The 17,760-nt window shown below is 44.3% G+C and overlaps 1 protein-coding gene and 1 long non-coding RNA gene across 6 annotated transcripts in view; one reads left to right on the top strand and one right to left on the bottom strand.

Moving 5' to 3' along the window:
- LOC147024342 (sodium/glucose cotransporter 4-like) overlaps positions 1-17,760 on the top strand; it is a 90,641-nt gene that overhangs the window by 62,469 nt on the left and 10,412 nt on the right. The window lies entirely within an intron of this gene.
- Positions 1,546-4,948, bottom strand: LOC147024343 (uncharacterized). Its single transcript, XR_015058970.1, has 2 exons — positions 3,606-4,948; positions 1,546-2,820 (listed from the first exon to the last, which is right to left on the bottom strand). It is a non-coding gene; the product is annotated as an uncharacterized LOC147024343 (long non-coding RNA).

Here is a 17,760-nt window from a genome sequence, read left to right as displayed (position 1 = left end):
AGGAGTAACAGTCACTCAAACCCCCTGAGACCCAAATTCTTTTTAATGCTGTGACCAAACTTTATTACATCACTGGTGATGAAGGTGATGGTCAACTTTCATCGAAATTGTGTGTCGTTTCGGAGAAGAGAGGAAATACTTCTTTTTTTGGTGGTGGGGGGGGGGGGGAGGGACTAAAGATTCACTTAATGGCTTAATGAGCACAGATTTTGATGTGGTCAAATCACCTTCGTTAAGCATCAGATATGAAGCTTGTGTCCAAGTTTCATCAAAATTGTGTTTTGATCAAGCGATAATGACTCAAGTGTTTACGAAATGACTCACTCACTCAGTCACCTATGCACACTGCTTGATCACATAAGCTCACCTGACTAAAGTCCAGGTGAGCTCAAAATGTTAATAAAAAACATTGGGAAAACAGTCATTTTAGCTCAATAATTGGAAGAACATCAATTCAAAGTATTGTTGTAGATTTCCACCCGCTCGGCGTGCGGACGACCTCCTCAGCCCAATTGCAGCCGCGCGCGCCCACCGAAGGAGCAATCCAGTCGTAGCTTCCGGATCAATGCCAAAACCCAGCTACAGGTGTTTTTATAACACTATAGATCAGCCAACTCTTCTGTCCACGTGCTACAGGGTCAATCGCCGAATTATCGATATACCTAATTATTCGCGCAAACAGAAATGCCGGGGATCTACACCTCAACGGGACCTGCACCAAAACGAGCCGCTTTACGCAGCTCGTTTCGTATGCGATTGCCGAGCGGTTATATATCGCCAAGTCCTGTCGGACCCGATTATGTTATCGGTGTTAAAAACCAGCTAACGTTCTGAATGCTCCATGGCAGTCAATGAGAGGAAGGGACGCAATGAATGGGTGACATTTAACAATGGGGAACATTTATTTGAACACAGGCAATGCAATGAATGGGGGGATGGGGAAAAAGACACGAGCAAAAAATCCTACAGCCGAGTTCTATTCCAATGTGAAGCAAATACAACACAGGCACTTAACAGTTTCCTACTCATTAAACGGGCCCACAGACACACGTACGCACACACACACACACACACACACACACACACACACACACACACACACACACACACACACACACACACACACACACACACACACACACACACACACACACACACACACACACACACACACACACACGTTGAGATCAGATTCCACCGCTGATTGAGATCTAGCAATGTCCACACTGATCATGGTAGAGAAGAGCCTCTAATTCACATCAAACACGACCATGGAGAGAAAGACACAGCATACATGCAATAGGTCAGTTCAGTCTAACTCTGGCTCACTCAGCAGTTTAGCTTGATATATATATATATATATATATATATATATATATATATATATATATATATATATATATATATATATAGACATTTGTTCTACCCCCCTTGTAGTGCGATCTGCTTTCATGATTTCCCAAACTTACATTAGGTTTCTATTTAGATTCCATTCTCAGAGATCATTTTATTTTGAGGTAACAAAACCCCCAGCCCTGTTTTCTCCCTTTGGACCGGCAATGTATGTTTCTTCCATTATCAGGAAGGTCTGTTTCTGGTTATTGTTAGCTTTAGAAAATCTAGGGTGACAGGAATGTTATTCTCAAATGCATTTTACCCTTCTTTCTCCTGGTGGAAGTAGAAACAGGTGTTAAACTATACCAAACAGTGCTGATTTATGATCGGGCTTCTCTGGGCTCAAGGCTCAAAGAATGTTGTTACAAGGGCCAACGAGAAAGCCAGATATTCAGCTGCGTGACAAAGAGAGAGAGATAGACTATTTGCTTTGATTACTAACACTCAAGAACTGTAGCTTGCTGAGAGCATTTTATAATGCCAATAAATGCTTTGGCTTTTCTTATAAATGCTACATTCAATTTAGCAAAGGTAATCCTGCTAAAAAAATGGCTGTTCTTGCTTGGGAGATGTACAATATCTCCACAATCACTCCTCTTGTTATTTTGAAACATTTGTGTAAAAGAAACAAACACTTACACAATAAATTTGAGAGAGATGGAGCATCCATGGATTGGCAGGACAGCAGGCAGCAGTTTTCTTCACAGGTGGTCCACTCTTATGATCAACTCCAAGTGGCCCATGATGGTGCAGAGGGTCCTCCTGCACCTCCTAGCCTATGAAGAGACCCCTCTCTACCCCCCAACCGGTCCACCAACACCCAATCCCAATGTAGAATACTGGATACATTTCAACAATTATGACTTTGGCATAGGTTATGAGGAAGCAAAGTTACTTTCCAAAATGACTCTCACAAAGTTATTTTATGCACAAAACAAACAAACAAACAAAAAAATATATATTTTAACTAACTAGTGTTTGTTATGAACGACAAGTAAGAATATATTTGGCTAACTATTGTGTTCTTTATGAACAACAAACAAGAATATAATTCTTTCTAACTGCAAGCAGAGTAAAAAATAAGGAAGTACAAAATCCCAATATTTGCCAACAAGGCAATGTTTAGATAATATTTCTTTCCATCCCCACCATTGGTGCAAGCAATTCGAGACACTCATCCAATGTAAGTTTGAGCAGAGTGTTCTTTATGAACGACAAGTAATTCTTTTTTTTTTTTTTTAAGTTTTTGTCAATCCCAAAAGCACTTGTGTCTTTACTTTCATATTTCCCAAAAAAAATACCACCATCACGGTGTCTCGACTAAATTTTAAACTAGGCTCTTCATTTTCTGGGTTTTCTGGGTCTTCAGAGATGGTTGGTCCAGAGAAACTTCATGCACCACCATTGTCGTCACTGGTAAATTTTCTCATATATACACACACACACACACACACACACACACACACACACACACACACACACACACACACACACACACACACACACACACACACACACACACACACCGATCATTACTTTTATGTACACCATGATGACAATAACACTGAATATCATAAGGCCAACGATCAATATGTGGAATATCCATGTTCCCCATTTACCAAACACTTCCATTACCCATGATCTGAACCCTTCTTCCTTAAAATAGTCATGGTACTCTGCAGCTACCTTCCTTACGTGTTCCGCTAGGTCACATAAATATACCATTATTAATGTCTGGGATTCCGCAAGATTATTTATTCGTATCCTTATATCTATCCTTGTCCCAGTTATCACTTCATGTAACAATATGCCTTGTTCCAGGCATACAATGCCTTTGTCCCCTTCATCCCGTGGCACACGAGATGCATAATTGTATATAAGAGCCCTATAAGTGTTTTCCCATATACTCCTTTCTCATGCAATTGATCCCAATGTTTACCTTTTTCTTCCCTGCGTACCCTGTCACAACCCATTCCTTGTTTCCCCTACCATTGACCAACCAAACATTCTGCTCTCTATAACATTCCTAAAATGCCCTCACTATCTGTTATTGTCCATATTATCACGATTATACACATGCTAATCAAAAGCACTGCCACATCTGTTATAAACCTCCAGTAACATTTCAACTTGCAGATTTCCTTTCTTTCTTCCTACGACTTTGCGTATCCTCTTTTGCAGTGAGATGCGTAAATCCATGATTGGCTTACCTTTTCTTGACAGCTCCTTGGGTAATCAATAATACCTAAAAGGGTCCAGTCCAATGCGTCTTCAGGACGTTCCTCCATTCGAACACCCTGTTGTCAAACTCTTTCACAATATTTATTAGCATCACAAGAATTAATATTCATTTATATATGTTCATATATTCTCCAGACATTTTACCAATACCTATATGTACTGTTTGGCCTTGCACTTACAGTGGTGACCTGGGATCCTAGAGCCCTGAGCTCAAGTTTAATTTACCACCAAACGAACCCCAGAGGGCTGAATCAGCCTGTCATTCCTTCAAGACTGGCAAAAAAAAATGAACATCAGTACACTGGTAATAGGGGCACCGCATCAGCAGCACAGTCACGCCCCAACCAGTGATGCAACCAATAGCCAAAAGGCAGCACACACCACAAACATTTGATAATACACATAGCTTCCACTAAAACATTCGATTTCACAAATTTTCGATTTTCTCCCACCTCTGCAAGTCCTTGAGTGTACCATGTTCTCAGCACCTTCTTCTACATCATCCCCCTTTTGCTCGTGCAGCTCATTTTTATGAGCCAAAACGAGAAAACTTTTTGGGCAACCACTTTACCCTTTCTTAAGACCATATTGTTGTGGGGGGCTGGGTATCAGTGGTGAGCACGACCGCTAGAGGGAGTAGTAGAGTCGGTTCCACAGAACGCACCCTTCTTTCCGATTCATAAGTTGGTCGTCATCAGAGAGCGTTTGTGGTGTAGTCTCCATGCACTTTGGCTGAGTATTCAAAATCCTGTCCCGTTTCATCGTAGTAGATTGTACAGTGCAAAGTAAACTACTGGTCCGAGCTCAAATACAATAAACATGTAAACAGCCCCACGATCTACCATTGTGACAATAAATAAAATTGTCCGATTAAATCTCAAGAATTTCGGAGCAGGAAGTACAGTGCATGGAGAGCCTTCACAGGTACGGTGGCCGCTATGATATGAAAAACGCGTTTTTAAAATACCAACCGATGCTGACGTCAGAAGACAACAAATTCAGATCTCAACGTAAACAAAGATGTTGTGAATCCTGCCTGCTCGAACCGACCCATGGGTTCACACCACTACCTTCACCACAGATGCATGTGCTCAGCTGCACCCACCACTTGCTCACCTGAACAAGGCTTGCTCACCCACTGACCCAGACGATCCTGATGGTCCAATTATCCCAATCGCACCTTGGCATTCTGTTGTCCCAGACTCCCCTTGCGGACCCCTGTCTCCAGCATTGCCATCAGGGCCGGCTGCTCCATGTTTACCAGGTGCTCCGGCATTACCGGCTGTTCCGGCATGGCCAATTGCTCCTGACTCTCCCCACTCACCCCTAGGACCAGTTGCGCCTTTTCGACCAGTGGCTCCATCCCTGCCAGGAGAACCCTCTCGACCATGTTCTCCAGGTGCTCCTGGCCTGCCTCCATCACCACGAGGGCCAATCATGCCATCATGACCACTCGGACCTGGAGGTCCAATAGGACCTGAACCACCAACAGTTCCACCGCCTCCCGCTTCTCCAGGCGGTCCAGACAACCCAGTGGCTCCCTCGGCACTACCATGAAGTCCATGAGGAGCACATAAGGGCAGAGTCATTAGAATATAAAAGAAATGGAAATTTATACACAAGCACCCATACAGGTGTGCTTAAAGGACTGGCCTGCACCAGACACCCCCCCCCAAAAAAAATGGACCCCATCGGGTCTTTATTGATACCCCCCACTCAGAGGGAAGGTGAGCTGGAGGTGAGACGCTTCCTTGGACCTTCCCGCCTCATGTGGCCCTTGATGATTCGGCTCGGTGGTACTCGAACCTGCAACGAGATGCCGCTGCAAGCACCAGGTAGGAGGGTTGCGTCGGTTGCCAATGGAACTTCCTCCACAGGCACTCGGCACATTTGCGCATCAGAAAGGCCGATGGTAGAAGGAAGGCAGGGAGGATGTCGTTGTTGTAACTTTTGCTTCATATGTGCTCAATATTTTACTATTTAATTACCATTCTCGACTAGCTCACTTTGCAATATTAAATACCTTCTTATTTCCAAAGTTCCCCTACATTGTGTCACCTTGTACAGTGTACACATATCAGAAATATGCTTTTACCCTCGGCAAGATTGCATACTGCAATGAGCACAGTATCACTTTCCAAGATGTTATTTTCAGTGTACACTACATACCCTGACAGTTTTGTCCAGTATTGGACATCTTTCAATTACCACATTTTACTCTAACAGTGAGTCAACCAACACTGCATAATCAGATATCATCCATTCATTCATTCGGACCACACTTCTGCAAAGCATTTGGTGCTGCTCAAGCAGTCTCCCTGACTATTGGACACAATCCTGGACAGGTCTTCATTATGACATAGATCAGGTACCTATAGTCTACACTGGTACCTATAGCCATTTCAAAAAAAAACAAAATATAATCAAATATTTTCCTCTTTATTATAACACCTCTAAACGTTTAGTATAGTCCACAAGCCACTACCTCACAGTATTCTCAAGGTTCCACTCAACACATGTTCCCCATACGTTACTTGGGTCCTGCACAGTTGTAATTTGGCCTTTGGCACCTCATCGCCTTTGGCAGCCAGTACCCCAAAAGGGTTAAGATGTTTCCCCTGCAATCATCCACATAGTGTACCAATAATACCTCTGGCAATTTGAAATTGCGCTTTTGTCCAAACAACTGACACCCATCTTTTAAATCACTCTACCACAACATCAATACAAAAATACAACCCAGTTCGTTAATCTTTCAATTAGCAAATTATGACTCCTTGCTTCACTGATACAAACCGGTCTAAGATGTGTTCACAGTCAGTAATTACCCCCGCAGAGCAAGGTCACAGTCTACCTTGAATTCCGCAGACCATTTACTCGACCTCTGTCCACAATAGGCCCCTCTTGGCTCCCTGCTGGTTGACAAGCTCCCCTCCTTCCTCTCGGTGTAGTTCTCCTTCGGGGTTCAGTACAGCCAACCGCTCCAATGCCACAAACCATGAATAGAGCTTGCAGGACTGGAAGTTGCTCTGGATGAGTGGTGAGTAAATGTGAAGGCCGAAGACCTTACTGTACACTACTGTAGATCTTAAAAACATTACACTTAGGCTCCCCTAAATTTAGACGCGTCTCCATGAAAACCCTCGTTAATGTCGCCTTTGTTCTGTTCAAGCCAGCCATTTGAGTTGTTAGCCGCTGCTTACAATCTCCTCTTGCAGCGATTATAATTTCTGGCCCGTAACTGACGTGAATATTGTCTTGGCAAGCCATTTACTTTACGTGATCATTGGCCCAAACTCCTTTGTTCTGTATCCTTTTACAACAGTTAATGTAACATACAGTGTTGTATTCGTTATTTCGTTGACCATCACATCAAACAGCATCACTGTGCAAACTTCACCTCCAGCCCAATCCAAACCTCGGCAGCCGCGATTCTAAATCACCCCATCCCAAAACACACTCTGCACCTCACTTGCACGATTCACATTTCCTCATTCAACCCAGGTCGGCGAGATGGGCACTCATTCCAATGTATGTACTGGTAGAGGGGCACTGCATCCGTGGCACAGTCATGGCCACGACCACAACACAGCAATTCGAGACACCATCGCATTGACCTCAAGCTCAAATCACAGGTCTATATCCCACCCTGGGAGAGCTTGCCTGAGATAACTCGACACCTCGACTGGCGGTGTACTCGCTGATATCTCACCCAAAAAGAATTTTCATTTTCAGCACAAAGATTACACTCGGTGGTTTACAGTTAGTTGCCCCTTTGCAGGAAACAATCGGAGCTGTAATTTGGAATTTGCTCAGGGTCCAGCATACAATGGTCTTGTCTTTGTGAAAGACCCCTTGGGAGCTCCAAGGTCCATTAACTGCCGCAAACGTCGATAGACAACACAACCAAGCAGGACACGTCCATCCGAGGGCCGACGTACATGAATGTGGTGATATAGCATCTATATATTATGTATGCAAATTCGTCACACTCCATTTGCACATGTGTACTTGCAACTTTGTTAGGCCGGGATGAACGGCTTCGCAAATTTACACAATACGCTCGACACGGCCGACACAACACGACCCAGGTGTTGACTCCACAGTCTCGTGCTTCGTGCTCCACCTCGCACACCGTAGAGCTCTCCCCTCCTTCGAGGGCTCCACACACCGCTTTCTTCGTACATTCAACCACAGATGCCTACCACAGTTGAATGTAAAACCGAGCTCCTCACAATAATGATGCAACCAACCGTGCTGATAATTTCTTTAACAAAGCGTAACAAACACGATGACCCCACGCATTCACAACAAAACTGCGAATGCGCTTCGACCCTCACGTACTCACACACATTAAAACGTATACAAATTAATTGACACCTTTCAGAACTCTTTGACTCGATATTAAATTACTTTTTATTTCAAATCTCAGAGGTCAGGGCAAGTTTCGTTGGCTTGGGAACACGACCCCCACCCTTTACCCTTCAGGCAAAGCGCACACCTTTCCGCCACACCACAGCGGGGCACCATTCACCCCTTTCCTTTTCACAAGCAGCCTGGCTTTCTCTGCAGTTCGCTTTACATTCGACATTCCCAAAGTTTGTCCCATTCTAATCTCAATTCCTGTTCTTTCGATGGATATTTTCCCGATTTTGAGCTGGCTGCACCGGAACATTCCCTGCCGCCTGCATTTTTCCGGGCCACCTCCTCACCGGGGAGGCAGAAGTCATGGCCGGCGACCTCGTACCTTCCAGGTTTGGACACAACCTCGACGGATTAACTAAACCTTCAGGTGGGTTACCTGGTATTCTCCCTTGACCGCCCCGCCCTGCACTGCAGTTGCATGGGTGGGGCAAGGTGTTTTCTCAACTTGTTCTGTTAATCTTAACACTTTATTTGTCACTTAATTTTTCTTTTTTCTTTTTTCAGCATTATTTATTTGTCATGCTTCTTCCTTGCACATCTTGCAAGCTTCAAGTTTGGTTCAGGCTTATTCACATATGCATATCTTAATGAACCTCATCTTAGGAATACAAATGGGTACTTTGAAATGATCATTCGTACCATAATTCTAATTGATCACATGACCAAGGTCCATAAAGGTCCATAATTTCCGTTACAGCTTTATTTTTCCACTCTTCCTTGATCCTTTCCAGAGTATTCTTGGACTGGTCAGTATTTTTGCCTGTGGTGTTCTCGGGCTGGGTCAGGTGTCTTTCACACCTTTCCACGGACCCTCACACTCCCTTGCACACCTCCCACGTCCTCAATCTCCCACAGAAATACCTTGTCCCTTGGAGATTTCTCAGGTCACCCTCTCAGAGTTTTTTTTCCTTCAATCTCCCCTTTGGACCCTGTCCTCTGGAGATATTTTCGGGTCAGCCTTCCAGCGTTTTTCCCTCAATCCCCCCTCCGGACCCTGTCCTTTCGGACCCTAAACCTCCCGGGGTACCCCCCCCCCAAAAAAGGAACAGCTTTAAGGTGTGTACAAAAGGCCTCTTCTCCCCTTGTTCTTTTAACATAAGGACAGATCACAAAGAGGCAGAAAATCTGTATGCCCTGGTGCGAGAAAAGAGGCAGTTCTTCTTACCTTATCTTTAAGCCGGCCAGCTTTCTCCTCTTTTGTCTCACCAGGACAGCAGTTCTCCTTCATCCCTGGTCTGTCTTATCCTGTCCATGATTCCAAATGTTGAGAACAGGTTCCACTGCTGATTGAGATCCAGCAATGTCCACACTGATCATTGTAGAGAAGAGCCTTTAATTCACATCAAACACGGCCATGGAGAGAAAGACACAGCATACATGCAATAGGTCAGTTCAATCTAACTCTGGCTCGCTCAGCAATTTAGCTTGATATATATATATATATATATATATATATATATATATATATATATATATATATATATATATATATACACACTTTGTTCTACCCCCCTTGTAGTGCCATCTGCTTTCATGATTTCCCAAACTTACATCAGGTTTCAATTTAGATTCCATTCTCAGAGATCATTTTCATTTGAGGTAACAAAACCCCCAGCCCTGTTTTCTCCCTTTGGACTGGCAATGTATGTTTCTTCCATTATCAGGAAGGTCTGTTTCTGGTTATTGTTAGCTTTAGAAAATCTAGGGTGACAGGAAGGTTATTCTCTAATGCATTTCACCCTTCGTTCTCCTGGTGGAAGTCGAAACAGCTGTTAAACTACACCAAACAGTGCTGATTTATGATCGGGCTTCTTTGGGCTAAAGGCTCAAAGAATGTTGTTACAAAGGCCAACGAGAAAGCCAGATGTTCAGCTGCGCGACAAAGAGAGAGATAGACTACTTGCTTTGATTACAAACAGTCAAGAACTGTAGCTTCCTGAGAGCATTTTATAATGCCAATAAATGCTTTGGCTTTTTCTTTTAAATGCTACATTCAATTTAGCAAAGGTAATCCTGCTAAAAAATGGCTGTTCTTGCTTGGGAGATGTACAATATCTCCACACACACACCCAAGAAATGGTGGCTGATGCCTTTCATCACGGACTCCAGCTCGGAGGACAGATGAGCTGAAACCCAGAACCTATCTCGAACCTCTCCACCTCGTGTGGTCTTCAAGCTGTTCGGACCCGGGCTCCAGCGAGAGCGAGCTGGATCCAATCGCTGTGAGCTGCGATCCTTCCCGAGCTCCAGCGAATCCTCTCGCGCTTCCGAACACGTGCTGGTGAGACGAGGCGCCGATCCTTCCCGTCGATGCGTCGCTATCTCGAAGAACCACCTCCAAGATGAGGCCGATGAGTCGCACCAAGCCGGGAACCAAGCGGAGAACAAAGAGCTCCACGAACCATACAAGAAGAGCCAGCCGAGCAACAAGCTCAACTCTCTTCCGATGAACAAAGCCTCTCACAACACGAACCAAGAACTCCGAGCCGAGCAACCAGCTCAACTCTCTTCCGATGAACAAAGCCTCTCTCAACATGAAGCAAGAACTCCGAGCCGAAAAAGCGAATCGAGCCAAGCAGAACCCAAAGGTCTGCTGAAAAGCCAAGCCGAAGCAAATAGCTCTCCAAAAAGCCTCCACCTCGCCAAGCAGAACTGAAGCTCACTGAACCAAAAGTCTCAACCCTCGCCAAGCAGAACCCAAAGGCCTGCTAAAAGCCAAGCCGAAGCAAATAGCTTACGAAAAGCCAAGCCAAAGCAGAAAGCCTTCAAAAAAGCCTCCTCCCTAACCCAAGCCAAGCAGAACCCGAAGGCCTACTGAACAACCAGCCCGAACAAAGCAGAGGATCTCTTCTTTATTCTTATCGGCCCCCTCCCCCGCTCCCGGCGTGACTCATGCCCTCGTGCTCCATCCCCCCGCTCAACCACGGGTGGGAGGGAGTTGTTTACATCCCTTGATTCAGGACGGGAAGGGCTCTTCTTCCTCGTCGCAGAAGAGGGGGAGGGGCGTCTGCCTTTGTGTTATGTTCGCTCACTCACTATTAATTTGAATCGCAGCACACTTAATCGATTTCTGCCCATTAAACAATGGAAGGTGAGCTATCTAGGGAACAAGCACTTATTGACATAACTGACTAAAGGAACCTGAATGTTGTGTGCAATCGAATTCCCAAATTCGTAACTATTTTTGAATTTGTCTGGCCACAAATGCCAATCAAATTTGATTGAAAAAATTATTGCTACTTTGGTAAAATACAGGCAGGAGAGCATCTCAAAGCATGACCATCTACATTAATGTTCTTGGTTTTAAGAATCCCAGAATATCTTGAGAAAATAATATCCAGTTTTACATTTTGTGCTGGTAACAGGCACCAAATTCCCTGCTTGAGTTCAGCTGTGTAATTAGCAATATCTTCAACAAGAGCGAGAATTGCTTTGCATTACATGTCCCCGACCATTCCTAATGAATGTTCGGGAGATTAAAAAATATAGTTTGCGTTTAACTCATGCTCGAGCCGATACCACAACCGAAATAAAGAGGAAGAGAAACCCTATAACCCGCCTTGTTCGAGTTATAGTGCACTTTTCATTGGTGCCACCTTGTTCATACTTTTACATCATGAGCTTTGTTCCATTTACTTGTCCAACCAATAGCAGTAATGTAGGCGTGTTTTTTAAAAATCTGGTTTCTAACCAATCATTTTTACCCACACTACTATCGGGCTCTTGTACCTCCCCCACGAGGGACGAGCGGTGAGGAAAGCTTTAATGGAAGTTTGACGACACTTCCCTGTCTGGCAGCTCACTATGTACACTGTCATGGAAATGACTCACGGACTTGAGTTTCACTGGAGTTGAATCGCGTTTGCAGCCCCATCCTCCCACAGCAATTTCCTCTCTGCACCCGCAGCTGCGTACTATGTGCCGTGTCGCGGCTCTATCTTCAGTGTGTTTTGTCCTTTCAACTGCGGGACTACTATCTTTGAACCACTTTTAGTGAGCAGCTTATTCTCACCAGCACTGACCATTTATGACACCCGAGTAACCAAGTGCATCATATTATTTTGTGGACACGATGCCGAATTGGTTCACTGGTGATATTCCATTTATTGCTTCTTGTTGAACTTGCGAAGGTATTCACCTGCAATCAAGCTTAACAGCTTATGGGACACCACTCAAACTGGAGGAAGCCATCAACTTTTAGTGGTGAGCAGAAGTTGATACCTCAATTTTCTGTAGGGTATATTCGGCAAAATAAAAGGAAAAGCAAATTTAATTTACTGATATCTTTTGTAGACGAGAAACCTTTAAAGACAATTGGGATAACAAAACAGAGATAAAAATTAGTTTTCTTTAACACATGCTCAAGCCATGACCAGAACCAAAATGAAGAAGATGAACCTTTATATCCCATCATGTTTTGTTCATTTCTCGACTTTGCCTATTTCATATTAAATATAACCTGATGGACACACATGAAGCAAAAATATGTGTACAGCTTATGTGCCTATATAATACATTGTGGTTATACCTGGGATCATTCCAATTGCACTGGGCCATGGACAAACACCCAGGCCTGAGGCCTGCCGATCTGTGTTGCTTCATGCCATGGTGATGCATGCTTTTATTGGGGGAAGTCAGGCCATCTGTCCAGCCAATTGGTGTAAATCAGTGGGGTGGAGTCAGAGCAGCTGAACATTGACCCATGTATAATATGTGATATTTTCTTTGTTTTAAAAGGGCATAACAGTGCCTTCAGAAAGTATTTACACCCCTTGACTTTTTCACATTTTGTTGTTCCAGCCTGAATTTAAAATGGATTGAATTGAGATTTTGTTGTTGTTTTTTGTCATTGATCTACACAAAATATCCTATAATGTCAAAGTGGAATTTTTTTTCCAGAAATTTTCACAAATTAATTAAAAATGAAAACCTGAAATGTCTGCATCAACAAGTATTCAACCCCTTTGCTATGACATTCCAAATTGAGCTCAGGTGCATCCAATTTCCTTTTGTCATCCTTGAGATGTCTCTGCAACTTGATTGAAGTCCACTTGTGGTCAATTCAATTGATTGGACATGATTGAGAAAGAAACACACCTTTCTATTTAAGGTCCCACAGTTGAAAGGGCATGTCAGAGCAGAAATTCCACCATGAAGTCCAAGGAACTGTCCGTAGAACTCCGAGCTGAATTGTGAGGAGGAATCGATCTGGAGAAAGGTATAAAACAATTTCTAGTTTTGAAAGTTCCCAAGAGCACAGGGAGCTCCATCATTAGGAAATGGAAAGAATATGGAATGACCCAGACTCTTCCTCGAGCTGGTCGTCTGACCAAACTGAGCAACCGGGCAAGAAGGACCTTGGTCAGGGAGGTGACCAAGAACCCAATGCCCACTTTGACAGAACTACAGAGTTCCTTGGCTGAGATGGGAGAACCTGCCAGAAGGACAACACTCTCTGCAGCACTTCACAAATCTCGGCTTCATGGGAGAGTGGCCAGATGGAAGCCACTCCTGAGAAAAAGGTACATGATTGCATGCCTGGAGTTTGCAAAAAGGCACGTGAAAGACTGACAGCATGAGGCAAAAGATTCTGTGGTCTGATGAGACGAAAATTGAACTCTTTGGCCTGAATGCAAAGCGCTACATTTGGCAGAAACCGAGCACAGCTCATCATCTAACACCATCCCGTCCGTAAAGTATGGTGGTGGGAGCATCATGCTGTGGGGATGCTTTTCAGTGGCAGGGGCTGGGAGACTTATAAGGATATAGGGAACAATGATTGGAGCCAAATACAGGCAAACCCTTGAGGAGAACCTGCTTCAGAGTGCAAAAGACCTTAGACTGCGGCAAAGATTTATGTTCTGACAGGACAATGACCCAAAGCATACAACCAAAGCAACAATGGAATGGCTTCAGAACAATAATGTGAAAGTCCTTGAGTGGCCCAGCCAAAGCCAAGACTTAAATCCCATTGAGAATCTGTGGAAAGACTTGAAGATTGTTGTTCACCGACACTCCCCATCCAACTTGACAGAGCTTGAGCAAATCTGCAGGAAGAATGGGAGAAAATCCCCAAATCCAGATGTGCAAAGCTGATACAGACATACCCATGCAAACGTGAAGCTGTAATCGCTGCCTAAGGCACTTCTACAAATAGTCCTGCAGCGTAGTCTGATATTTCAGATCAATTGTTCAAATTTGCATAAAAGCACCAAAATTGGTACACATGTAGAATAATGTATTCCGAACAATTCTAGATATGGAGCCACCCGAGATTGTGCCTTGGTCAGCTTCGGCGACCATTTTCCAGAATGGCCGCCATTCTACTTTAGCGAAATTGGCTATATGCTCTTATTACTAGATTTCGTAAGTATATTGATGACTTCCGTCATCAGTTTGTGTGTTTGTGTGTGTGTGTTTGTTTGTGTGTGTGTTTGTTTGTAGGCACGATAACTTGAGAACAGAAGAAGCTACCAATGTCAAATTACACCACGTGATTCAGGAGGGTGATGGCTAGCGCTGATTAGATTTTGGTCAAAGGTCAAGGTCACAGTGAGGTCAAACATTCGATTTTTGATGGTTTGGTACAGAATCATCGTAGAAACTTCTGGTTTGTGTCGCCACCATCTCTTGAGACAGCTTTTATTAGACAAGGTCAGAGGTCAAGTTGACGATTTCGTAAGTACCAGTCTATGACTGCTTGTTTTCTTATTGTATTGGTGGTAGATATAAGGAAAGTGTAAAATTCAGTAAATTGACCATGAAAAGGCGTATTCAAATATTATGAGCCAGTATTTTCGGTAAAAAAAGGCATTATTTGATTTGTAAATTGCTGCTTTCCTGAAACTTTTCGCTGAAAAGTACCCATTATTGCCTGGAGAACAAGAGTCAAATGATATTCATCACATTCAATGGGTTTGAAATCAACAAAAATTGCATTATAGATTACGTACTTTACTCTATTTTGAAAAGGGAACTGATAATTGTGATAATGACAAACTCAGAAAATGTCGTCAATTTATTGCACACTTCACTTTGAAGCGTCTACCGTTTACTGTTTACTACCATTCTACCAGGACACATGGTACACGCATACATCAGTCGAGTACAATATGAATTTCTGAGCTCAAGTGTACTGGCTCTGGATCAAGAAGTCAACACTTTTACAAGCAATGCGACTTTGCATTTGTACATTCTAAGCGAAGCCGATATCTCAGTCTGTGTCTACTGCGTCTGTCTACGGGCATTCTCCTTCACAAGCACACAGTCCAGTGCATTGCATATTAGCCTTATTGCATTTGCAGCAGTTTCTACAGCCTTTTTTGCAGTCGCACGACACCAGCTCAAAGCAGCTTTTTGAAGCCTCAGGGAGTGTGGTCCAGAACGGTTCGTAGGACCCATCCTCTGTTTGCCACCAGCCCCAGCTTGTTGGTGATGGAAGTACGGGTTGAGGGACCAAGACCTACCCCCAGACATAGCCATCCTGGAAGACTGATCTTTTCACATGCTGTTCCAAAGCATCGTAGGTAGGTGGGATGCGCTGGACGGAGTTCCTCTTGGCGAAGAGTTTCTTTCTGGCCTCGTTGACGTCCGTATATGGACTGGTGCGGTCATAGAGGAGCACCACAAACCTTTCAATGTAGTGCATTGTGTCATCCTGGATGTTGACTGGCGTGGTGGTCAGGGTCACAAGAGAATCTGTCAGTTCTGGAAACGAGTTCCATGTGGCCCAGGCAGATTTCTTCCCATGCCCCACGAATGCTGATACCATGCCACATCCGGTCATGGCGTGGAAGACAGGGAGGGCACGTGCCTTCTGTGGACCGAGGGAGGCAGCTATTTCATGGGCAGGGATGTAGCAGAAGTTCTTGCCCGTCCCAAAGACAATCCAGAGTTCATCCACGCATTGTAGTGCCTGGGCTACCATCACCGCCAAGACGACGACGTTAATGTCTACGGTACAAACTTGAATCCGACGGTGGTCATGTTCTGCAGCATGGGCCACATGTAGCATGATGCGAGTGTCCGCCTTCTCTTGACCACATGGAGCCAGAGAGCTTTCATCTTCCTGCCTTGGAAGGCAGATGACTGCTTCACCATCAGTGACTACCAGCTCCTTTGCCTCGTCATGGAAGGACTGCACCAGCACATCGAACAGGAAGGTGAAGAGCTCCACCTTGTTTGCGTCGACACATAGGAAACTCTGCCAGTTTCCTGGTATGGCTGCGGTGCTCACCACGCGCCGTCGCACCCCTTTTCCTCGTTTCTCCCTTGTCGCCGTCTTCAAGGAGCCATCTTTGTAGCTATCCCAAATGAGGTCGAGACGTGAAGTACGACACAGCTGCCCCTCGATGTATGGGATGAAGACTTGGTGAGCATATTCTTCAAATGTCTTGGCAGTGCCAGGCTTCAACATCTGCACGATGACGGCGCCGTCAAGGACAACAGAAGTGACAGCAGGTGCATCAGACTGAGCTTTAGCAACGCCTTCAAGGCACACCAGCAAGTCGCTTTTGCTACCTAGGTGTAGCTTACCTGCATCAGATAACGCGGGAGGGCATGCTTGATTTTCATGACGGAAGAACTCGTCCAGTTTCCCATCGCGGTTCTGGCAGCCATTGTAGAGCCTTGCAAATAAGGCCATATCATTCTTCACAGATGCTTCCTTTCCTTTGGGTGCTTTTGGTCTTCTGTCTGTTCCAAAGAGGGGGAGTTTGTTCCTCTTTATAGGTTCGTCAATAGTCTTGGTTCTGTTGATGAGGCAATCCTTTGAGTATGCCTGAAACTGTTCTTGTCCAATCTGCTTGGCAGTGCGAACTGTTTCAATCACTGCAGGATCGGCAATCTCCTTGGTGTCTAGGACCATCAAATCTGGACTATCCTCTTCGAAGGGATTCCCCAGCTCTTCAATGACAGCCACAAGTGATTGTACATCTTTGGCAAATGCTTCCTGTGCACGCGGTGTTTCTTCATGGTGAAGTGTCTCCTCATTGGCATTGGGATGCATGTTCGCCTCCTCAAACTCCATGATCACTCTGGCCACCTCGAGTCCGGCGACCATCCAGCGCCTCAGAGCACTGGGATTGTCCGTCAGGCCAACGGCACCTCCGTCACCCTTGACACGGGCATTGTTTTGTTCATCCGCTTGGTCAAGAGGAATTGCTGAGAATGCCCTCTTGGTCTTTTGCACTGTGAAGTGGCCTGCCTTGAACTCATTGTATATCATTGTAAACCTACAAAGAGAATAACAATGACAGATATCCCATGTTGTTAAAGTAGAATGGTGGCCATTTTCCAAAATGCCCGCCAAAGCTGACCAAGGCAAAATCTCGAGTGGCCCCATATCCAGAATTGTTCAGAATACATTAGTCAACATATGTACCAATTTTGGTGCTTTTATGAAAAGTTTAACAATTGGTTTGCTATGCTGCAGTACTAAAAGTATTGACTCAGGGGCCTGAATACTTGTGTAAAAATTAGATATTTCTGTGTTTCATCTATATATTACTAAAACTCTCATCTTGTGTGTTTGTGTGTGTGTGTGTATATATATATATATATATATATATATATATATATATATATATATATATATATATATATATATATATATATATGTTTTCCGAAATACAGCCAAAATGGTACACGATAATGCAAAAATTTTAGGGCCACCTTACTCACCATTCCCTTGCGGTGTGC

This window comes from Eptatretus burgeri, chromosome 6 (assembly GCF_056783735.1).
Source record: "Eptatretus burgeri isolate ZD-2024b chromosome 6, Ebu_testis_v1, whole genome shotgun sequence".
NCBI classification, from domain to species: domain Eukaryota; kingdom Metazoa; phylum Chordata; class Myxini; order Myxiniformes; family Myxinidae; genus Eptatretus; species Eptatretus burgeri.
This window is presented reverse-complemented; position numbering and strand designations above follow the sequence as displayed.